This window comes from Pinus tabuliformis, chromosome 7 (genome assembly GCF_031772625.1).
Source record: "Pinus tabuliformis cultivar Carrire ecotype Pingquan chromosome 7, CPIR1, whole genome shotgun sequence".
NCBI classification, from domain to species: domain Eukaryota; kingdom Viridiplantae; phylum Streptophyta; class Pinopsida; order Pinales; family Pinaceae; genus Pinus; species Pinus tabuliformis.
In genome coordinates, this window is record NC_142293.1 from 797,967,136 (window position 1) to 797,992,466 (window position 25,331).

A 25,331-nucleotide genomic window follows, 5' to 3' on the forward strand; every position below is an offset into this window, starting at 1 on the left:
TATTTCTTAAGAAGTTTTCCTTTCAAGGTTCATTGCATGATGTAGATGTACAACTCCTAAATATGCAATCTAAAATGATAAACAGTCGTTTATTTTCTTTTAGCAATGAAAATCCTAGCTATTAAGGAAAGAAAACTATGATTCTTTCGACATAGAGCAGAGAGCACACACTAAATGCACTTTTCTTAAATCAATTTCCACATGCAGTCTAAATGCAAATGCACATGCATGTATTTTTTTTTTCAGTTCCCTTAATGTGAGAATGACAAAAAGAAAACTAACTACAAATATGAACTACTTTTCATCGAAGTGAGACTTTAACAATTTATTTTCAAAAAAATGAAAGGAAGACTAAGATGACACTTTCTCTTTCAAATGGAAAACTGTTTTCGACACTTCAAAGAATTGATAATTCAAATCAAATATAATGGCAAAAGTGTAATCAACTATCTAAAAGTGCAAGACTTTACGACACTCTTTTTATTGACTGAAAACGATAGTTGCAACACTTTCGAATCAAAAGACGACAGTTCTATTAAGCTATTGTTTGTAAAGGAGGACTGTAAATGATGAAAAATACATTAAAAACATTCACAATTCCTTATCAGTGGAGGCTAAATAATGTGAAGGAAGAAGGTTTCAACAATGATATACTTATCATAGACAGAAAAACTACTGAATAGAGCTGAAAACAATGAACAAGAAACCAAAATCTGGAGGCAGAAACAGTCTCATTCAATCATCGCACCTGTCCTTAAGGAAAAAAATGATGAAACTCACCTACAGTACATGGGAGGTGCAATGCATCCAGACTACCAATGAGAGACAGTGCGATGGTCCAGGGACGAGACTGAGCTTGGTTTTCACCCACAGTTTGCAACTAAGTTAAGGGATTTAGCCTGAGCTTATGATACAAAGTAAACACAAAGTATAGGGGCTGATCTAATGAGGTTATTGAGCTACCACCAAGGCACTTAGGATGTTCGCAAGTCAGATGTTCAGTTGATAAACCAACCTGGAGATTAACTGAAGTAGCGTTGATCTACTTTGCAGTTGCATAGAAAAAGCAGTTTGAAGGCTAGTTGGCTTAACTTCAGGCTTCGTCTGTAGTTTATAAAGAAAACAACAGTAGCAGACAAACAAACTATTCATTCCCCAGTGGAGTCGACATTTTTTTCTGGGAAAACTATTGTCCATTCAGAGCTGCTAGTCCTACTAAGACGTGTAGCTATCTTAGAAACAAACAATTCAAATTAACTTGTGTTTTCCTTTATGAGAGATAGATGAGAGAGAAGCAGAGAGTACAAACCTCAGTCTTTCGCTTGGCTCCTTACTTGTTTCCTCTCTCCTTTGATAGAGCTTACCCACTCCTTTCTCACTTGTCCCACTTCAAGGAACACCTATAGAGTCAAAGCAGCAAAATACCATCAAAGCATAGAGATATTTAACCATAAACAATGTAGAATCAGATGTATATTAACCATACAAATTCATATAGAAATACAAGATTCAGAAATATACAAGTATATGGAGGAAAACTCAAATATCTTTATTCATAGAAGTAGTAGAAGAAAGGATTACAACCTAACTATCTGATCCAATTCCATCCTCCCAACATGAAAGCCCTCTTCACCTCATGAAAATCTAGACCACCCAACAATACAATGTCTCAAAGAGAAACCAACAACACTTCCTTACAAATTACGAAATTCCAGCCTCTGGATCTCTGGGATGGGGGATCCATATATAGATGTTTGCAGGGGAGTGAGTCAGCTTCTGGGATATTGATTAGTGTCATTTCACTAATAGTTCTTGGTTCCACTTGGAGATGTCATGATCTCTTACTCATCCTTGGGCGAATTCAGAGAGACAAGTGTCATATGAGCAGTTTCTAGAAGATTATCTGAGTTTCCACCTAGTGAACTGCCTCTGCCATTTGTCTACTCTCACTCATCACACCGTACAAAAGGGATTTTCAGTATGCATCACACCCTTTGTGTGTAGCAGGTGAGATGCATCACACACTTACCATGGAGCAGTCTGTATGGTCCATTTTTGACCAATTCTGAGCAGTTTTTCAGGGAGAACTTCTGGGAAATAATGTAATTAGTTGACATTGATCCTTTAGGGTATGAAGCAACACTTTTAGGGGTTTTAGAACCCTTGTTTTATTGACATATGTGATTGGGGTTGCAATGTCCAAATATGTCTATAACAGTTGATGTCTTAAAATATATTTTTTTAGGAAATATTTTTTTCTTTCTTAAAATTTTTTGTCAAAGAAAAATCAACAATTTTTTATCCATTCTTTTGCTAGGCTGGTTAAAATCTACTTTATTTTGGTTTCAAATAGTTGTTAGAAAACATTGGAAATATTTATGTTGATTATGCATGTGTTATAATGACTAGGATGCATGGAACAATATGAATATGTGAAAGACTCTTACATGTATAATACAACTTGTTTCATTGAATTGAATATTTTTTAAGCACTGTCTTTTGCATGATTTTTGAGTCAGAGTCCCATAACATTTCATATGTAAACTCCCCTACCAAAGACACTGAAAAGGTACACATAAAATTTACTTGAAATCAATCAGTAACTCTTTATTGAGCAAACAAACATTAGTTCAAGCTAGGATCTTGGGATAGGCAATGTGACTAAACTGCCCAAGGTTAGAAACCAAAACTAGTGTCATTAAAAGAGAGAAAATTCCTTCTGCACTCATACTATTGGCACCACTCCAGTCAAAGAAAAGCTAAATATGAGAAAAAATCGAGTGTAAGTGAACACAGCCCACCTTCGCTTGCGACTACTTTGGGTATTTTGTGTATTGGGGATCCCTTCAGGGATTTTGGAGCTGTGTTGGGGACTCAGGTATCTTGCCCACACAGCGTACTATCTATGACTATGCCCCCCTCGATAGTGTCTATGATATGAGGTATCCTTAGTGGCCAAAATTTTAGGGACTTACAAAAGGTGACTAGGGCGGTCTACCCTGGTACTTAACACAGATGGACCTACTCCGTCTTCCGTTTTTGGGAGGGTGCTCATCTTCATGAGAGTACTTGGACCCTCAATCTAAGGTTCGGGAAAATCTCTAGAGTAACTATGACTGTACATTTGGCCAGCCCTCTCTGTTGTTCATTGTGATACTAGGTTTCATATCCAGTGATTGGTGCTTATCATACAGGGTCATTTCCCTCTGTTTGCCAATTGATCAACTTAGTGTATTTTTTATATTTTTTAGGTACCCGAGTGTTATCATTGAGACTTTAACAAATATCATGATAAAATTTATTGATAACAATTAACGGTCACCTTGGCTATATTCGACCCTCATCATCAATCTAGATGATTGTTAGGACTTCCTCCACTCATTGTGGAAGATCCACCGACCTCTAGTGAACCGGATTCCCCATCTTCAGGAAATCAGCCTCCTAGATCTCACACGGACTTTGTCTGGACAACCGATGATTCAAATTTGCTGGAGGATTTCTTTACTGTAGGATTTATTCCTCCATTTAACCATACACTCAAGAATCTGTTGGACCCACTCTTAGTTGCCTTGGCACCTGTACTCCCTATATATTTAGTTGGAACATTTTCATCCATCCCGTCGACGACTAATGGGTTGTGGAACTTCGTGGACACTTTTGGTCACCCACCACTTCCCCAATCAACAGTCACCACCACATCGTTGATGGCAAACCCTGCTATCCTGTTTGTCCTAGGTACAAACCCTCACATGACACCCTCCACAAGTGGAACCTAGCCTATGTCGGGTTCCACTCCTTTAATGTCAAACTCTATACCTTTGACAAGTGCTACATAGAGCACTCCTTATAACACTCAATATAGCATGGTTAGCGCAGGTCCCCTCAACCAACAATATGGTTGGCATCCATTTTACAATTCAAACCCCCAGATTCAAGTATCTTGGGACACTCCCAATATGCATATACCGGTCGGGAATGTAATAGTTCCCCCTCCATTTTCAGGCATGCATGGTGAGTCACTAATCAACATGAGCACTTCTTATGTCAATCAAGGACATATGGTTAGTTCTGTGGTGGGCGGGAATCCTAAAGGACATCCCAACCAATCCATGGGGGCACCCTACTCACAAATTCAAATGAGTCAATGGGGCATTGCTTATCCTGTGGACAATTCCATACCCCAACATCACAATCCCCATGGAAATCCACACTACAATGCCATACCCCAAGGAAAATACTATATAACGCAGCCCATGTATAATATTCGGACTCAAACTATGGGAGGATCGCAAGGATCCTCAAGTCATATGTCACCTCCTTTGTCTGAGTCAGGGGAACCACACACTCTGCCTTTCTTGGCAACGTTGGATATCCCCGACTTGTACAAACATACAAATGACCCCATCTATCATAACCTACTTTGGCCACCATTCCTGCATAAAATACCAATAGAAATCCCCAAGTTAGAAGGGAAACAAGGGTAGTATCCCAGCACCCATATCACCACCCATTATCTTTGGTGTGTTTCCAACTCCATGGTGGATGATAGTCTACGATTACGTCTTTTTCCCCACATCCTCACTGGTGATGCAGCTAAGTTATACATTGAGTTACCATTTGCGTCAATAAATACCTTCAACACTCTAACGATGGAATTCTTAAAGCACTTCCAGCTACCCATCCACTATGTGACTGGGACAGAGCTCCTCGCTCCATTACATCAGGATACCACCACCCACCTCTCTAATCATATACATGAATGGAGATGTAGGTGAAGGTTAGTCAAAGCTCCCCTCCTAGACTATCTCTTAGAAAACTAGTTCTGCATGTCCCTACTCCCTCAAATCACTAAGGATGTCACCTTAGGTGGTGCGGTCATAGAAGACCAATCCATACGTCATGCCCAACACTTAGATCTGATATATTCATAGTCTGACACTCTTTAATACATAATCCCCAATGCCCCTCGCAACTCCAATGTTTCTACTACTCAACACCCCAGAGTGCACGCCAATGGGATTATCGGCACAACCTCTGGGGCTACTGTAAAACAATCTAGTGGTCACATTGCCCAAATTTTAGTGGGCTCCTCTACCAAATCGACTGCTCTTCCTACCACCGCGATAAACTCTGTGCAGTCTATGCAAAAACCCGGTGGTAAGAACAACAAGAGTAAGAAAAAAATTGTTCCTTCCGAGGAGCAGTGAACAAAGCAGAAAAACCCAAAGAAGAAGGCCGCTACACCTGCTAACGATGGAAAGGATAAACCGCCATATTCCCTTGCAAAATATGTGCTAAAGACTGCATCACCTATTGCTACCTGCGTCTTCAATAATGCACAAATTTCATTGCCAAAAAGGATACTGATAAGACCCTCGCTATCGTTAATAATCCTTTCCTTGCCCAAGAGCATCAACACCTCACTACAAACCAACCCCAACCCCCACAAGGGGGCAATGGTGGTTCGCAATCCTTCGGCTGGTGAAGGACATTCTACCGTTTACACCTTTGAAACGACAAATCTACAAACAAGAGCCAAATCATATGGAGCTCTTGTCGCTCATGCAGAGGAACCTTCCTCAATTCAAAACACACCGCCGCCCAACAATTTTCATATCGAAAGGCTAGTTGCTAACCTTGTGATTTGCCACCCTAAAGGGTCACTTCGATGCACAGCGCACAATACATCTGCACGTGCCACCCAAAAATATAGCATTGTAGAAGACTTAGCGCAAGCATCGTCAACTATGTTGGTGCTCGAAGTATTAAAACCATGTCCAACACAAAGGAAAGCTTTGCTTTCAGCTATTGGTGGTATCGACCAATAGGATTCCATGCTTGTAATTTTCTACATGGAAAAGTGTAAACCTCACCTTTCCCACTAGCTTGAATTTCAAGTGCAAATTTTTTCAAAAGGTAAAGGTATACACAGAACTGTGATCGACAAAGGTGCTTCTACTTGTGTCATGTCAACTTCATGTTGGTTCACTTTGGGTTCTCCAACCCTATCCTCGCCATCAAATTCCCTTAAAGATTTCGACCGCCACACTTTCATCCCAAAAGGTTACCTAGCTAGCTACCCCATCACTTTGTATGGTAAAATGGTAACGGTGGACATAAAAGTCATAGATAAAAAACTCGACTATAATCTCTTGTTGGGTCACAGTTGGACGTATCCCATGAATGCCATTATATCTACTATCTTTCACATCATCCTATTTCCATTGGATGGAAAGGTAGTTACAATGGACCAATTGTCCTTCTGCACCCCTGATTATTCCCCGTTAGTAAGCGGCTCTATACCCCTAGTAGGTGGTGTGCCTACCTCTTACGTCAGTATTGGTACCGTTTTACTAAAGGCTTCTTCCCTCATGGGATGTTTCCCTCTCCAATCGCCCAAGGTTTCATAGACGGTCAATATTCTTTCATCTATTCCTCATGAATAGACCAATCCATGGATCCTACTGGCTCCTTCAGACATTGACACTTACGGAGAACAAATGCCACTGTCACCAGCTGAATTGGCCTACCAAGCCATTCAATCTGCATCAACATCTCTCATCACTTTAGCTACGGCCAACGGAACCACTTCTACTCGCATAACCGCTCCTCCCTTCAATCCACTCAATCAAGTCCTACCTATGGATGAAGCTATTAGAGAAATCATGAGTTTAGAAGAGTGACCTTGGGAGAACTCGCACCATTGTGTTTCGATATCTGATTCAGACACGATGCCTCTTCGAATCCTATCCCTTGACATACCAGAAATCATTTCATCACCATATACGATTATCCAAACTTTGGAGGCAGAAGAAAACATGGGAAATATTTCAAATACATTGCTCATTGATGTTTCTGTCAAGACAAGCATCGTGGAAAACATCCAGATTGGATAGGATTGCAATCTTGAGGAAATTGCAAGCTTTTCCTGCCATTTCAAGGAATTCCATGATGTATTCACTTGGTCTTATGAGGAAATACCCACATAGATCCTTCTATTGTCGAGCATGAGATCAAGCTTTAAGATAATTCTAAACCTATCTGTCAAAGGCTTGGACTGGTCCATCCCTACAAAACAATAGCCATAAAAAGAGAAGTAGAAGCATTGTTACATGCTGGTTTCATCTATCCTGTTCCTTTAATGGAATGGGTTTCTAATCGGGTTCCTATCGATAAAAAACAAGGAACCATTTGCATATGTGTCGACTATCGAGACTTGAATGCCGCGTGTCCCAAGTATAATTATCTGACACCATTCATCAATCAAATCATCGACGACTGTGCTAGTTTTGAAACATTTTCATTAATGGATGGATTCTCAGGTTACAACCATATTTCTATAAAACCCAAAGACCAGTACAAAACCACCTTTGTCTGCCCATGGGGCATCTTTGCCTATAGAAAACTCCCATTCGGTTTAAAGAATGTTGGAGCAGCATTTCAAAGAGCCATGGACTACACATTTCATGATATCCAGCATATCTTTCAAGATTACTTGGATGACCATCAAACCCATTCCAAGCAACGAACGCCGCACCTAAACCATTTAAGAGCCATCTTTCTTAAGTGCCAGTTTTACAACATCCGCCTGAATGCACATAAATGCATTTTATTTGTCGAGTCTGGATGCTTACTTCGATTCATTGTCTCCAAGTATGGGATTAGGGTTGATCCCAATAAGGTAAAGGCAATTAATCATGAACCACAATCCATTCTATAGCTCCAATGGTTGTGAGGGAAAGCAAACTTTTTATGACGGTTCATCATAAACTATATTGAGTTGACGAAAGGCTTGATGCACCTACTTAAGAAGGGAGTGACATATCTGTGGGATGATCAAGCTCAATGATCATTTCATGCCTTGAAAAAGGTGCTTATATCAGCTCCACTCCTTCACACTCCTGACTATTGCCGCGACTTTCTTCTATACCTGCCAGCCTTGCCATCCTCTCTTGGAATGGTCTTGGTTCAAACTCATGATGACCAGATTGAACATGTGATCTATTATCTATCCAAAGGCCTCATTGGGCCCGAACTCAGATATTCTGTTATGAAACCAACTCACAAAAAGATAGAAAAGATATATGAGCACCTTAGAAATAAGCCTCTGCGAGGGGGCAACCTCCTTTACATTACACAAGTGAACAATTCTTTGATGATACAAATGACAAGACCTCCTTTATATATATAGGAGTCTAAGGAGTCATAATATACTCAAAGCCAACATAACAATAATAATGTAAGGGCACAATAATAACAATAGTGGGCTTCTATGGGGCATAATAGTAACAATATGGGGACTACATTGGTACAAAAATATAATAAGGGGGCTATACTAATAACATTAAGGGGTTACACTAGTAGTATAGGGGCCTAACATGCCCCTCTCCTTCAAAAAGTGTTGCCCTCAATGCTTGAGTAGTTTTTTATGATTCTATAGAATATTCTTGTCCTCCCATGTGAAATTTTCAGTGGTAAGTTCTTCCCCTTGATGAGGTACTTTGAAAATGATCGATTTCGTAGCTGTCAGGTTCTTGTTTCTATGACTGCTCCAGGTTCCAATATGATTTTTCCTTCCTCTTCAATTTATGGCAATATTGTTTGAATTGGGATCTTTTGCAACTTTTGAATAAGTGGCCATAGTTCTTCATCCTTATTCCATTCATCCCTTGCTTCATTTATCCAATCTGGTTGGATAATAGAAATAGCACAAAACAATGCTTCCACATCCCCATCCTTTCTTGAGAGTGCATATGCAACAAAATTTTGCTTCCATTTTCTATAGATGATGTCAAATTCATAACCCAACATATTTGTGACCCATTTTTTGGTTCTTCTAAAGATAATAGTTGTTCTAAGAAGTATTTAAGACTATCATGATCCATTTTTACCTTGAAGTGTCTTCCCATTCGGTAAGGTCGCCATTTCTTAAGTGCATATAGTATTGCCAACATTTGCTTCTGATAAATAGCTTGCTTGAGATGTAGCAGTAAAAATACCCAATCACCTACATCAAAAAAATTTCACTACGATGATGATCTACCTGTTGTTTCATTTGATTTTGCACCAAATTGGCATTATCCTATAAAAGTTGGAGAACTTGTTGTTGATACTCGATGTGATCTTTCACTCCTTCAACCTTTTTCTTCTTGATAAGTCCTTCTATCTTTAGAGTTTGAGGAGTCGTAATTTCTTCCAATCCTTTACAAGATATGGTCGGATTCATTTCTTGATGCTCGATGTGATCTTTCACTTCTTGAACATTTTTGTTCTTGATATGCCCTTATATCTTGATAGTTTGAGGAGTTGTAATTTCGACCAATGAATTACAAGATATGGCTGGATTCATTTCTTCTTTCTCGATGTGATCTTTCACTTCTTGCACATTTTTCTTCTTGATATGTCCTTCTATCTTGAGAGTTTGAGGAGTGGTAATTATTGCGAATGCTTTACAAGATATGGTCTGATTCATTTCTTCTTTCTCTGGGGTTGGGTCCTGGTGTATATCCTCTTCTTTTGATGTTTCTTGATCCTTTTCTTCCTCCTCTTCATACTCTATGTAAAATATTTTTTTCTCAGCACACTTACGACCTTTAGTGCATTTCCTATCACAATTGTAACAAAGCCCTTTTTCTCTTTTCTCTTCCAATTGTTGTGGTGTAACCCTGGTAAGTTGTGGAAGGCTAGAAGAAACGACACTTCCATATTTATAGTTGTGAGGGGTAGACTTACTTTTTGCCATAATTTACTTTCCAATATGTAACAAAGCCTTTTTACTCTTTCCAATTGTTGTGGTGTTGCTCTAAAGAAGGTGTTGATCTTTGTATCCTCATAATGTGCTATCATTTCCTCTGCGAAAATTGATGACGTAACAAGCTGTTTACGAGAACAAATCCCTTTATACTATAAAAATTGATCCGGTTCTAAATATGAAGACACAATACATACCTTTTGTAATAGTGGTACACCATGTAGATCAAAATATTGCTCCATCTAAAGTATCCAATTTACCGGATACTTGTCGTCAAACTTCCTCATCTTGCTTTTTCATGATTTTAAGAGCTCGATCTTGAAACGACTGTAACTCTATACTTTTGGATCTTTAAGTTCTGAAATTGTGATCTACAATAGCCATCTACATCCTCTTTCTAATTGCACCAGTCTGATCCAAATTGGATTCTCCAAGGAAGAGTTATGCCAAATCTCCCATAGTGACCTGATTATGGACTAGTTCAGTAGAACGAACTTGTACGACGTGCCATGTGTCACTGTTTCAACCTTTGGCTCTGCAAAATATATACAAGAAACTAAATTACATCATATTTTTGTACCTTATTACTAAATTTCAATTTGATGCTCAGAGAGAAAGTTATGATGATTTTCCGCAGGTCACCTGTTTGGAATGTAATTCAAGACTTTGCAAAAAGACCAACTTCCTCAAATCATATCTCCGCAAATATAGTGTGAAAAGCTTTGAAATTTGGACTTGAGGTTCAGTACGATTTTGTCTCAAACGGTTTTTTTTTCTTTTGAAACGTCGCAGAAAAAAAGATACACCGAAAATGCCACGATGACCTATTTGGAGCAGTGAAACCCTAGAATCCAAAGCTCTGAGACCAAATCTTATGAAACCATCTCACAAAAAGATAGAAAAGGTAGATGAATGCCTTAGAAATAAGCCTCTTCAAGGGGGCAACCTCCTTCACATTACACAAATGAAAAACTCTTTGATGATACAAATGACAAGACCTCCTTTCTATATATAGGAGTCTAAGGAGACATAATATAATCAAAGCCATCATAATAGTAATAATGTAAGGGCACAATAATAACAATAGTGGGCTTCTATGGGGCACAATAGTACAATATGGGGACTACATGGGTACAAAAATATAATAATGGGGCTATACTAATAATAATAAGGGGTTACACTAGTAGTATAGGGCCCTAACATATTCAAGTGTGGAAAAGTTGTCATTGGCAGTCGTGTTTTCTGTCAACCTATTCTAACACTACATCCTGTTGCAACACACTACTGTCATCGCCTTGGAGAATCCCATGAGACATATCTTGTTTCATCAAGTAATTGGAGGAAAATATTTAGAATGGATAGTGATCCCCCAACAATTTGATTTGGTTTTCACAGCTGCCAAGGTGAAGAAATCCTTAGTCTTCGTTGAACTTTTGTTGGACCTCCCCATCGTCGATCCTAAAGAGATAGTCCACGATCCTCTTTCAGATGATGTTGTCTATCTTATCGACATCACTGGTCCTTAGTACGGTGTCATTCTTGTCTACCTCCAAGAAAAACAGTTCCACCCCAAACTATTGACAGGTGTCCATCATCACATTTACCACTAAGCGCAACACTATATAGTGATTAATGATACATTATATCGTCATGGTGCAGATACGGTTTGTTAGATTCATCCTGTTCAACCCTTCGTCAGATATCAAAACCTATTTTATTGCGTTTTATCTTAGGTGTCTCATTCAGTCCTATCATATGCATTCCATTAGGAGCATCAATATTCTGACGGAAGGGTCTTGTCTCCATACTTCCCTCATGTCATGTACCTGTTGGTTCATGTCTGATCATCAATGTTCATCAAAGCCAATTTTATAGTCATTATGGATGGTCTTTTGGTCAGCCAAGAGTCATTTCAGTCATTAGGTCTAGGGTTTTGCCAATTTTGTCTTCAAAGTGTCCAATAATGGCAGCAGGCACATGAGGATGTTCCTAATAAGTTTCCATTCCAAAATTTTCATTATTAATAATGCCTAAAAATGATTCTTCTTCAAAGCTCTGTTTTGAAGACGAAATCGTTAAATTTATTATTTGTAATAAATATTTAATTTTTAAAGTTTTACATTCATGGAGTATTTCAGGCGTGGCCCTGGTCATCCTTTGCTGAAAAAACATCCCTACTAAAATTGACAAAGAGATTCATCATCAGTTCAAAAAATCAAGTGGAAACAACAAAAGCAGTGTTTACATTAAGAAGTGAAAAGTGCCAAAGCCAAAACATAAGAAAGTGGCTTATTTCAAAATGAAAAATCAGAATGCATTGATATATGAGATATTTTCCACATTCAAGCTTCATTTGCACGCATAAATTATCAAAGAGCCAAGTTAAGTTGTGAAAGGGCGAAGTCAGCAGTTTGAAGCTGAAACTGTGGGTAAAGTTTGTTCTTCGGCACATTGGGAGGTGGTAGCGACACACACAGCAGTTGCAACGCATACAGATGTTTTTCAACATGTAAATTACAATAGTCATGATGCACATAGACAGCGCGGCACACTGGGTTGTGCACGCGGCGCACAGGGCCGACAAGCCAATTTTCGTCATTGCCTTCAATCAAATTCCAAATTTCTTGACCCCTCTTCTCCAAGTAAGTCAAATCATCTTGAAATCTGCCATTGATCATTGTTGGGTGTGGTTTAAAAGGTTGGTCTTTAGAATTTGAATGCCAAAGATAAACCCTCTCATTTTGGTCAAAACTGCTCCTTAGGATTTTTGAAATGGTGTTTTAAATTCATTTCTATGCTAAATACTCACTGTCATACTATCATTTTCCACCTGTGATTCCTTTCCCCTCACTGTCACATCATCATATAGTTCCTCTCCTATTTGCCTATATCCCAAAACCACTCATATCACTTGTTCTTATTTTTCATTATCCATAAACCCTATCATTCCCTATCACTCTCCCTCTTTCATTTCACTTTTAAAATCCCCAAATCCAATTTTCCAAATAGAGTCAAGTGACTGTACTCACCTTCACTTGATTGAACCATATTTTTCCCATAGTCCACTATACCCACTATCCCTATTTATCATAGTCCCTTCCTACTTGGCACATATTTGGCATTGAAATAAAAGGTACCAAATTCTCCTTTTCAACAAGCTGCTAAACATACACCTTGCATGGTCATTATGGAGATAGACGCTGAGTCATCATATGGAAGAGACAATGATTCTACCATAGAACTTCATGCACCGAGGAGGCCTCGTAAGGGTGGCAGACATGTCAATGAGGAGCTCACCTCATTGACTGAATTGCAGGTCTGCTCACTTGCCATGGCTTGTTTCCAACAACAGTCATGCTTTCAGTATTGTGAAATGATTGCTCAGATTCAACATCATTACGAGTTGGCTCGGTTGTTTGTTTTACATTTTCTTAATGGTCAAGTAACTCTTGCTGGTGTAAATTTCACCTTGACACCAAAGACCATTTCTCAAGCAACCGGAATACTGAATGTAGGTGAGGAGTGGAACAAAAGACAATAGGTAGAAAAAGTACATTATGGACCATACATCAGGCCCAGCTATGTGAAACAACCCAGAAGGGTGTTGCCATTCCTGTTTTTGAAAGAATACTATGTGTCGTTGATGAGACTCATTATCAGATAGTTCAGTTGTGAGGGCCGCTTCTCACGCCTATATGAATACCATATCGGATTATTGACACATTTCATGAGAGTGAAGATGATGAACATTCCATATTTCATGTGTCGAAACATCGAGAGGTTGACTACTCTGGTGTAGAAGAAGACTCTTGAAAAGCAGTACAATAGCATTTACCATTATGCACTCATCAATATCATTGTTGTACATCAGCTTGGATTGCAGGGTATCACATGTGAAGACTTCATTTCCCGTGAGTTCTTCACAGCTTCAGCTGCTCATCAGGAGGTTTTCCATGATGCAGGTGAACCTTCACACCAGCATGGAGGTTTGGAGGCAAAGACTACTAGTGTGCCGACATATGTCACCTATCAGAGAGGCATGAGAGGATTATTTGCAGCAGCCCGACGAGTACTATCTCGACCTGGGGTGGAAGGGGTCTCGTTGCCGTCACCAGTAGCACATGTACAGGTACAGGACAAAGGCAAGAAGCCTATGCAAGATGTGGGCCCTTCAGGAGTCGAAGACACCAATTTCATACTTATTGATGATGATGTGAGCTCTCCTAGCTTAAAGCTGAGGGAGATTATTCAGGAGCAGAAAGCCGAGATAGATGAATTGACCAACAAGTTGCAGGGAGCTCAATGGGCCATAAAATATTTGGAGCAGCAAAACAAACAACTAGAGGATCAGCATACAGTCATGGAGTTACAAAACATTCGGCAAAACTGCCAAGCTGCCCAAAGGAGGAGGATAGAGTTCACTTCATTGGAGCAGGAGATAGAGTTTGATCAAGATATTTGGCTTGAGAGGGTCAATATTCATCTTGAAAAGTTGTTGGCGAAGGCAAAAAAAAACAAGGACATGCTCAAGCACATGAAAAATCATTATTGGGCACAAACTCATGTTTACAAAACAAGGATCAAAATCCTGAAGGCAAGACTAAGGAGGGCACTAAAACTACGCAAAAGGCAAGATAAGCTCCATATCTTGGCCAAAGCCTCTTTGGTTGAGCATGATACTTTATGATGGACCTTCAGTCCAAATTTCAACAAATTTGGAGAACATTTTGTCAATTTTGAATTTTTTGGGCTTCAAAACAGATTTTCCTACCCAACGCGTAGCGCCACATGGTGTGCGCTTATAATTGGGAGGTCCTCTGGAGGAAAACTTTGCATTTCTAGATTTTTTATGGAAAGTTATGCATGCTCATGAATTACCTAAGCTTTTCATCAAGTTTTGGGCTGCCTAAAGGGTCAAAAACAAACAAAAAATGACCTCTCTGCCACTTTTTGCACCCACAATAAGCAGTGCTAGGAGATTGGATGTTTGGAGGGGCAAATGGACATTAAATCCAAAAATTCCACCTGGTTTGGAAAGTAGACGGGTAGGGATTTCCAACGAGATATCTCGTGCTCAATTTGGACTTCGTGAAGACCCTCAAAATCAGCCACAAATTTGTGCTATGCATACAGGTTTCAGGCGCGGCGCATAGGGGAATTTGGCCTATTTTCACTCAACAGCTCAGAATTTTGCCCAGTTTTGACTAGTTTCACTTTTTCATGTAAATTTTGACTTTTCTTGATGTAAATTCATGAATTTTATTTAAGTTTGGCACATTGATATTCATCCATGTAGATTCATTCACTAAAAGGTGAAAGGATAGTGAATGAATAAGTTTCCTTTTATTTAGAGGCAAGTTGTTTCATTGCCTATTTTTCAGTTCCTTGTTTAGATATGGTTGAAACAGCTCCTAGAATGATGAGGTCGACATCTAGAAGAATGGGAAGGAGTTAGGCTTGTCTATATTGTGTAATTTCTCAATCATTTTCAGGGTTGGACACTTGGGATTGCTTGGCACTCCATTGTACATCTGTTTTCTACATTTTTGGCGAAGGAAAGGCCTAGGTTTGAAGCACTTTTTGGGATCCCTATGGCTCTATGTTTTGATGGTGTTCTTCTCTATGTAATTTGTAAGTTGACTGATATTTGTGTGTACCACTTCTTTTCTCTTTTGCTTCTAGATTAAACAAATGAGTGACCAAAGGTAGAATTCATTAGATTACTGTGCTCTGCCTTTCAATTTTGTTTAATTTTCAATGTTTTCTTCAGTTTAAAGAGGATTCTTAATGACCTCTTGCCCTCTTCAGCTTATCATCGGTCTAAAACTCTCCACCTTTGCAAATCAAATCATCAAAATGATTTCCTTTCTTGCCCCAATCAGAACTCTGCAAAACTGGCCTTCATCCCTAGACCCAAATTTTCCTTTCCCTTGATTCCAACAAAATCCCTAGAAAATTAAATCAAATCTTTGCACTTCATACCTAGCCTAACATTAGAAGATATTTTAGTCATCTCAAGTCCCAAAGATCATCATTTGGTGATATTGACCCGGAGAGAGCCCTCTCCTATCCTCGTAGGGCTAGGTACGAGGCTGAGCGTGGTTTGATGTTGGTCTTGGATCCTGCCTTTTCAGCCTGAGGTAAATCTAGGCTCTAAAAGATTCTTGATAGACTGAAACTTGACAAGTCTGAACCACATATCAGAAATCCTAGTTTTCGTGGCCAGCAGCAGCCCGAATACAGGATTAAACAAAGAGAGCAGTGAGCCCAAGATCAAACAGCGCAACAGCAAGTGTATACACCTCTACAATAGAATGTTTTACTTGGTCCAGAATCAAAAAAGGAGGAGAATGTGATTGGAGAAGAAAATCATTTCTTTATGCCCAGTGACATGCCAATTTACATCACTGAAGATGAGGAGTACTCCAAGAATCCAGCTGAATGAGGGGATGAAAATTTTATTTTCGCAAATGAGATGGTGCTTGAGGAAGAGTCCAATGATTACCAAAACGGATATATGAATTCTTTTTCGGCTGAGCAACGACAATATTCACTACGTAATAGAGGTGTGCCTGTAAATCCAATTCAGAAGAGGAAGGAGGCAACAACGTCAAAGAATGATCCTCCCAATGTGCAGAAAAAGGGAAAATAGACAGCTGATCCTAGCAGCAGCAAAATGACATCAGCAAGTGAAAGACCAAATCAGCCAAATGTGTCAAAGGAGAAAGCGCAAAAGAAAGACGTTCCAGCAAACGAGGTAGATAAAGTTTCAGTGTTTAACTTAGAAAATGAGATTGCTAAGTTGAAAATATCCATTCCTTTGACCGAGTTGATGAAGAACAACAATTATAAAAGTCAGGTGTCTAAAATTTTGAGCTTAGATCCATCAACAAACATGGTAAATGTGGAGGATGATAGTCCCAAGTTGATATTTGGGCCAGCGTTGGAAGGTCAGTCCCAAGATATTGATGTTGCTCCTTTCTATATTAGTCTCAGGGTGCATGACTTTGTTTTACATAATGCTATGTTTGATTCTGGAGCTTCTCATAATCTTATGTTGAAAGCCATCATGGAGAAGTTGGGATTAGACAACACTAGAAAATACCATGACCTTTACTCTTTTGATTCCAGTAGAGTAAGGTGCATCAGGCTTATCAAAGATTTGGTGGTTAGTTTGGATCAGATTCTGGCTAAAAATGTTTTGATGGATGTGTTGGTGGCGAATAACCTCCTAGATTTGGCATGCTTCTTTCCAGATCTTGGGGAGAAAATATTAAGTGGACAATGCAACCTGATTTCTCCTATGCTATGATTCCCATGTTCAGCCAAATGAGGAAACTATACTGAGAGCAGAAAATGAAGTACATGATTACTAGCAAGGAGAAACCGGTAAATCATCCGATCAACTATGTACATACTGATCTAGAGTCATTTGTTTTGTATTCAGATATTTTTAATGATGTAAATAGCCAATTAGTGGAAGTAGAAGACATTCCTGAGATTACTGAAAATTTTAGAGAAGTCTTGAGGGAAGAGCGGCAAAGACTTTGATGGCACTGCTAAAAAATCAGCAATCCGACAGCAGCAACATAATGATGGACAGCAAGGTAAAGAAAAAGAGTTTCAGCATTTGGAAGAGGATGAAACATGCCTATGGAGTATGGAATTTGATGGCGCTGTAGGAAGGGAAGGTGCTGGAATTGGCATTTAGATACGCAGCCCTGTTTTCACCCCAAACAAAGTGTGGAGTAATGTAAGGGTCTACTCTTATAAATTAGCTTTCGACTATTCAAACAATGAGGCTGAATATGAAGCTTTTATTTCTGGTTTGAAAGTGCTTAGAAAATTAAATGCTAAGAGGATTTCATTGTATGGCGACTCTGAGTTAGTCATCGAGCAGGTGAAAGGCGAGTATGAAGCAAAGCATCCTTAAATGTGGGCTTACCGAAATGCGGTGTTGGACATCTTGAAGGTATTTTCTGATTACACTATAACTTGTGTGCCCCGTGCTCAAAATGTTATTGCAGATTCACTTGCAACAACAAAAACAAACTTGAAGATTCCTATGAACTCAAAAAACAAGTTTGAGATTCATGTGAAGCATCGCCTGGCTGTGCCCGACAATCAAAGGTATTGGTAAGTGTTCCAAGACGATGATGAGATCGATGAATTTCTGCAAAATAAAGGTAAATTCAAGGACATTTATATTGATATGGAATATGATGATGGTGATGAGAATATGGAAGTAAATCAGATGGAAGTTTTGCAGCTCAAAGATAACATCATTCCAAAAGGTTTAATACCTTTAGAGGAGCTTTTCGATGAGGACAATGTGGCTAAAAAACCGACCTTGCTACCAACCGAAAAGGGAGTTGAAGATATGAACATTGGATCAGCTGAACATCCCAAGATGATAAAGTTATTGAAGGCGCTAACCCCACAGGTGAAGGCAAAATATATCAGTTTGTTATCCTCTTTTACTGAGGTATTCACTTGGGATTATTTAGATTTGAAGGCATATGACACAAGTATAATTCAGCATGTGATCTCGATCAAGCCAAATCAAAAACCTTTTCACCAAAAGCTAAGAAGAATCAATCCAAAGCTGCTACGCTCAATCAAAAAGGAGGTGAATAGATTGTATAAAGCTAGCATCATAGTCCCTATCAGATTTTCAGATTTGATATCAAACTTGGTTCCCATCCACAAGAAAACAGGTGAGATTCGGTTATGCATTCATTTTAGAAATCTGAACAAAGTCTCCTTGAAAGACAACTATCCATTGTCCAAGATGGATCACATACTTCAGCGAGTAGCTGGAGCATCACAGATGTCACTACTCGATGGTTATTCAGGTTATAACCAAATTTTGGTCCATGAGGGTGATCGTGACAAGACATTGTTCACCATTCCATGGGGAACTTTTCATTATGCAAAGATGCCATTTGGATTGAAAAATGCTGGTGCAACCTTTCAGTGGGTGATGGATATAGCATTTGCCAATGAAAAAGATGTTTTTCTTGTTCTTTATCTTGATGACTTAACATTTTTCTCCAATACAGATGAAGAGCACCTCTATCAATTGAATATTGTCTTTCAGCGGTGTAGAAAGTATGGCATCTCGCTCAATCCAAAGGAAACCTTGTTTGCATTGGATGAAGGCAAGCTTCTCGGGCATATAATCTCAATGGAGGGCATCTGAATCAATCTAGCTCAAGTGGAGGCCATTCAAAAGATTGATCTCCCACGAAGTAAGAAAGAAATCCAATCCTTCAATAGTAAGATAAATTTCCTACGTCGCTTTGTTCCCAATCTTGCAGAACACTTAAGAGAGATCAAAAATATGCTAAAAAAGGATAGTGCAGTAAGGTGGATAGAGGAAAAAGTTAAGTCTTTTAATTTGGTGAAATTAGCTCTTTCTTCAGCTCCGGTTTTGATAAGCCTGAACTATACTCAGGATTTTATTTTGTTTTCCTTTGCCTCAGATCATACTATGGTAGATGCCTTGATGCAGAAAAGAGACCAGCTCAAAAAACCAATTTCATTCTTCAGCAGAACCATAAGGGATGCGACATTAAAGTGTAATATTATTGAAAAATAGGCCCTTGCATTGGTAAAAGCCTTGAAAGATTTTTGGGTTTATATTTTGCATTCTCACAGCCTTGCATATGTTCCTAATGCAGTTGTCAAAGATGTCCTAGTGCAAACAGATCTAGAGGGAAGGAGAGGGAAATGGATTGTTGCCTTGCTGGAATATGATGTAGAAATCAAACCGACAAAGATCATTAAAGGATAGGGGCTGGAAAAACTTATGGCTGAGTCAAATCTACACACCTTGGACATTAATCTAATTGTTGCTATGTCCGAGGAGGATGAAGAAAATCTGCCCACTCAGGTATTAGAAATTTTCCTCCTTTATCCTTGGTATTCAGACATTGTTTTTATGCTTCAAAATTTTTCGTCACCTCCTGTAATGGCCAAGAACAAAAGTAGAACTCTGAAATTGAAGGCTGCTAAGTTTTGTATTTTGAATTCTGTACTTTATTGGAAAGGTCTAGGTGGTGTTTTGTTCAATTGTTTGGTGGGAGAAGAAGCAAAGCAGGTCATGGAGGATTTCCATAAAGGAGATTGCGGGGGTCACCTTTTTTGGAAAACAACGGCCAACAAGATTTTGAGACCTGGATATTATTGGCCGACTTTTTTTGCTGATGTGTATAAGACTATCAAAAGCTGTCATAAATGTCAGATTTTTGAAGGAAGACAGAAATTACAACCTTCTCCACTTAAGCCTATTCAGGTAAGTGCCCCTTTTCAACAGTGGGGTTTGGATTTCATTAGTGAGATCCATCCTCCTTCCTCAGCTCAGCACAGGTGGATCCTCACAACGACTGATTATTTCACGAAATGGATCGAAGCAATTCCCACTAGGAAAGCTACGGATGTGGTAATAATTTAATTCCTTGAGAATAACATTTTATCTCGTTTTGGTTGCCCAAATAAGTTAATCAGTGATAACGCAGTAGCTTTCAAATCAAAAAGGATGGTTGAGTTTTGTCATAAGTATCACATCACTTTGGGACACTCAACCACTTATCATCCACAAGGTAATGGATTGGTGGAGTCTTCCAACAAATCTTTGGTTAACATCATTAAAAAGTTGCTGGAAATAAATAAGAAAGGTTGGCATAAGAAATTAGTTAATGCACTTTGGGAAAACCGAGTGAGTCAGAAGAAATCCATTGGCATGTCCCCCTTTGAGTTAGTATATGGAGTTGACATAGTGTTCCTTACCTCTCTCATAGCTCCGGTAGTCAAACTTCTTCAAGAAGCTGGCAGTGAAGAAGATCATATGCAGAGAATACTAAATGAAATGATTAATTTGCAGTAAATGAGAGAAGAGGTTTTCCAAAACACATTCAAGCTACAGGAGAGAATTAAGAAAATCTATGATAGAAAAGCAAAAGTGGACAAGTTCCAATTGGACGACGTGGTGCTGAAATGGGATGCAAGGAATGAGGAAAAGGGTCAGCACAGTAAGTTCGAGAATCTCTGGAAAGGTCCCTTTAAAATTGCTGCATATCGGGGTCAGAATGCTTTTATTCTGAAGGAGATGAATGGGGAAGACTATCCAGGAGGGCCAGTGAATGGTCGACTTCTCAAGAGGTATAATTTTTGAGATGTTTTCTATTGTTTACATTGTCATTGTATATACCATTTTATTTCAGTTTCATTGCAGGAGTGTGTTGTGATCTTTTCTTCAGTTTGGGGCTCGAAATGAAGGCTATAATTCTTAAGAATGATTTTAGCTTTGGTTTGAGTGTGTTGAGTCATGTTTTTAAGTCATTTTGGTTTCAAAATTGAGTTGATTTCAGTCAATAAATGAGTCAAAAGTCTTGTTTCAGTTTGTCAAGTTATTGATTCCATAGCCCAATGGACGAAGGAACTGCCTATCCCTCCCAGAGATCTGTAGTTATTGGCACCTTCAAGGAGCTACCATCCCATAGGAGCCAATGCTAGAGTTGGCCTGTTCAACCCTCCGTCACAGATCAAAACCTCTTTTATTGCATTTCATCTTAGGTTTCTCATTCAGTCCTATCATATGCATTCCATTAGGAGCATCAAAGTTCATCAAAGCCAATTTTACAGTCATTATGGGTGGTCTTTTCGTCAGCCAAGAATCATTTCAGTCATTAGGTCTAGGGTTTCACATATTTTATCCTCAGAGTGTCCAATAATGCCAACAGGCACATGAGGATGTTCCTAATAAGTTTCCATTCAAAAATTTTCATTATTAATAATGCTTGAAAATGATTCAGAAATCATCAAATTTATTGTTTGTAATAAATATGTAATTTTTAAAGTTTTATAGTCATGCGGTATTTCAGGTGCAGCCCTAGTCATCCTTTGCTAAAAAATCATCCCTGCAAAAATTGACAAAGAGATTCATCATCAGTTCAAAAAATCAAGTGGAAACAACAAAAAACAAAGTTTACATTAAGAAGTGAAAAGTGCCAAAGCCAAAACATAAGAAAGTGGATTATTTCAAAATGAAAAATCAGAATGCATTGATATATGAGATATTTTCCACATTCAAGCTTCATTTGCACGCATAATTTATCAAAGAGCGAAGTTAAGTTGTGAAATGGCGAAGTTAGCAGTTTGAAGCGAAAACTGTGGGTAAGGTTTGTTGCGCGGCATATTGGGAGGTGGTTGTGGCGCACACAATAGTCGTGACGCATACAGATGTTTTTCACCGTGTAAATTACAACGGTCATGGCACACATAGACAACGTGGCGCACTAGGTTGTGCATGCGGCGCACAGGGCCGACAAGCCAATTTTCATCATTGCCTTCAATCAAATTCCAAATTTCTTGACCCCTCTTCTCCAAGTAAGTCAAATCATCTTGAAATCTACCATTGATCAGTGTTGGGTGTGGTTTGAAAGGTTGGTATTTAGAATTTGAATGCCAAACCTAAACCGTTTCATTTTGGTCAAAACTGCTCCTTAGGGTTTTTGAAATGGTGTTTTAAAGTCATTTCTATGCTAAATACTCACTGTCATACTATCATTTCCCACCTGTGATTCCTTTCCCCTTACTGTCACATCATCATATAGTTCCTCTCCTATTTCCCTATATCCCAAAACCACTCATATCACTTGTTCTTATTTTTCCTTATCCCTAAACACGGTCATTCCCTATCACTCTCCCTCTTTCATTTCACTTTTAAAATCCCCAAATCAAAATTTCCAAACACAGTCAAGTGACTTTCCTCACCTTCACTTGATTGAACCATATTTTTCCCACAGTCCACTATACCCACTGCCCCTATTTATCATAGTCCCTTCCTACTTGGAACATATTTCGCATTGAAATCAAAGGTACCAAATTCTCATTCTCAACAAGCTACTAAACATACACCTTGCATGGACATTATGGAGACAGACATTGAGTCATCATATGAACAAGACAGTGATTCTACCACATAACTTCATGCACCAAGGAGGCCTCGTAAGGGTGGCAGACATGTCAGAGAAGAGCCCACCTCATTGAATGAATTGCAAGCCTGCCCACTTGCCATGGCTTGTTTCCAACAACAATCATGCTTTCAATATTGTGAAATGATTGCTTTGATTCAACATCATTATGAGTTGGCTCGGTTGTTTGTTTTACATTTGCATAATGGTCAGGTAACTCTTGCTGGTGTAAATTTCACCTTGACACCAGAGACCATTTCTCAAGCAACCGGAATACCGAATGTAGGTGAGGAGTGTAACAAAAGACAACAAGTAGAAAAAGTACATTATGAACCATACATCAGGCCCAGCTATGTGAAACAGCTCAGCAGGGTGTTCCCATTCCATTTCTTGAAAGAATCCTATGCGTTGTTGATGAGACTCATTATCAAATACTTTAGTTGTGAGGGCCACTTCTCACATCTCTATGCATACCATATCAGATTATTGATGCATTTCACGAGAGTGAAGATGATGAACATTCCATATTTCATGCGTCGAAACATCGAGAGGTTGACTACTCTGGTGTAGAAGAAGACTCCTGAAAAGAAATACAATAGCATTTACCATTATGCGCTCATCAACATCATTGTTGTACACCATCTTGGCTTGCAGGGTATCACATGGGAAGACTTCATTTCCCGTGAGTTCTTCACAGCTTCAGCAGCTCATCAAGAGGTTGTCCATGATGTGGGTGAACCTTCACACCAGCATGGAGGTTGGGAGGGAGAGACTACTAGTGTGCCAACATATGTCACCTATCAGAGAGGCATTAGAGGATTATTTGCAGCATCCCGACGAGTATTATCTCCACCTGGGGTGGAAGGCGTCTCGTTGCCATCATCAGTAGCATAGGTACAAGTATATGACAAAGGCAAGAAGCCTATGCAGGATGTGGGCCCTTTAGGAGGCCAAGACACTGATTTCATATTTATTGATGATGATGTGAGCTCTCCTAGCTTAAAGTTGAGGGAGATTATTCAGGAGCAGAAAGCAGAGATAGATGCATTGACCAACAAGTTACAGAGAGATCAATGGTTCATAAACTATTTGGATCAGCGAAACAAACAACTAGAGGATATGCATATAGTCATGGAGTTACAAAATATTCGGCAAAACCGCCAAGTTGCCCAAAGGAGGAGGATATAGTTCACTTCGTTGGAGCAGGAGATAGAGGCTGATCGAGAGATTTGGCTTGAGAGGGTCAATATTCATCTTGAGAAGCTATTGGCAAAGGAAAATAAAGACAAAGAATTTGCTTAGGCACATGAAAAATCATTATTGGGTATGAACTCATGTTTGCAAAGAAAGGATCAAAATCCCGAAGGCAAGACCAAGGAGGGCACTAAAACGATGCAAAAGGCATGATAGGCTCCAAATCATGGCCGAAGCTTCTTTGGCTAAGCATGATACTTGATGGTGGACCTCCAGTCCAAATTTCAACAAATTTGGAGAAACTTTTGTCAATTTTGAATTTTTTGGGCTTCAAAATAGATTTTCCTGCCCAACGTGTAGCGCCACTTGGCGCACGCTTATAATTGGGAGGTACTCTGTAGGAAAACTTTGCATTTCTAGATTTTTTATGGAAAATTATGCATGCTCATGAATTACGTAAGCATTTCATCAAGTTCTGGGTTGCCTAAAGGGTAAAAAACACACAAAAAATGACCTCTTTGCCACTTTTTTCACCCACAGGAAGCAGCATTAGGAGATTGGATGTTTGGAGGGGAAAATGGACACCAAATCCAGAAATTCCACTAGGGTTGGAAATTAAACCGGCAAGGCTCTACAACGAGCTATCTTGATATCAATTTTAACTTCAGGAAGACCCTCAAAATCCGCCTCAAAGTTGTGCTACGCATACAGGTTTCACGCGCGGCGCATAGGGGAATTTGGCCTATTTTTTCACTCACCAACACAGAATTTCGCCCAATTTTGATTAGTTTCACTTTTTCATGTAACTTTTGACTTATCTTGATGTAAATTCATGACTTTGATGAATTTTTGCACATTTATACTCATCCATGTAGATTCATTCACTAAAAGGTGAAAGGATAGTGAATGAATCAGTTTCCTTTTATTTAGAGGCAAGTTGTTTCATTGCCTATTTTTTAGTTCCTTGTTTAGATATGGTTGAAACAGCTCCTAGAATGATGAGATCGACCCCTAGAGGCATGGGAAGGAGTTAGGCTTGTCTATATTGTGTAATTTCTCAATCGTTTTCAGGGTTGGACACTTGGGATTGCTTGGCACTCCATTGTACATCTGTTTTCTGCATTTTTGGCGAAGGAAAGACCTAGGTTTGTAGCACTTTTTGGGATCCCTATGGCTCTGTGTTTTGATGGTTTTATTCGATATGTAATTTGTAAGTTCACTGATATTTGTGTGTACCACTTCTTTTCTCTTTTGCTTCTAAATTAAACAAATGAGTGAACAAAGGTAGAATTCATTATATTACTGTGCTCTGCATTTCAATTTTGTTTAATTTTCAATGTTTTCTTCAGTTTAAACAGGATTCTTAATGCCCTCTTGCCCTCTTCAGCTTATCATCGGTCTAAAAATCT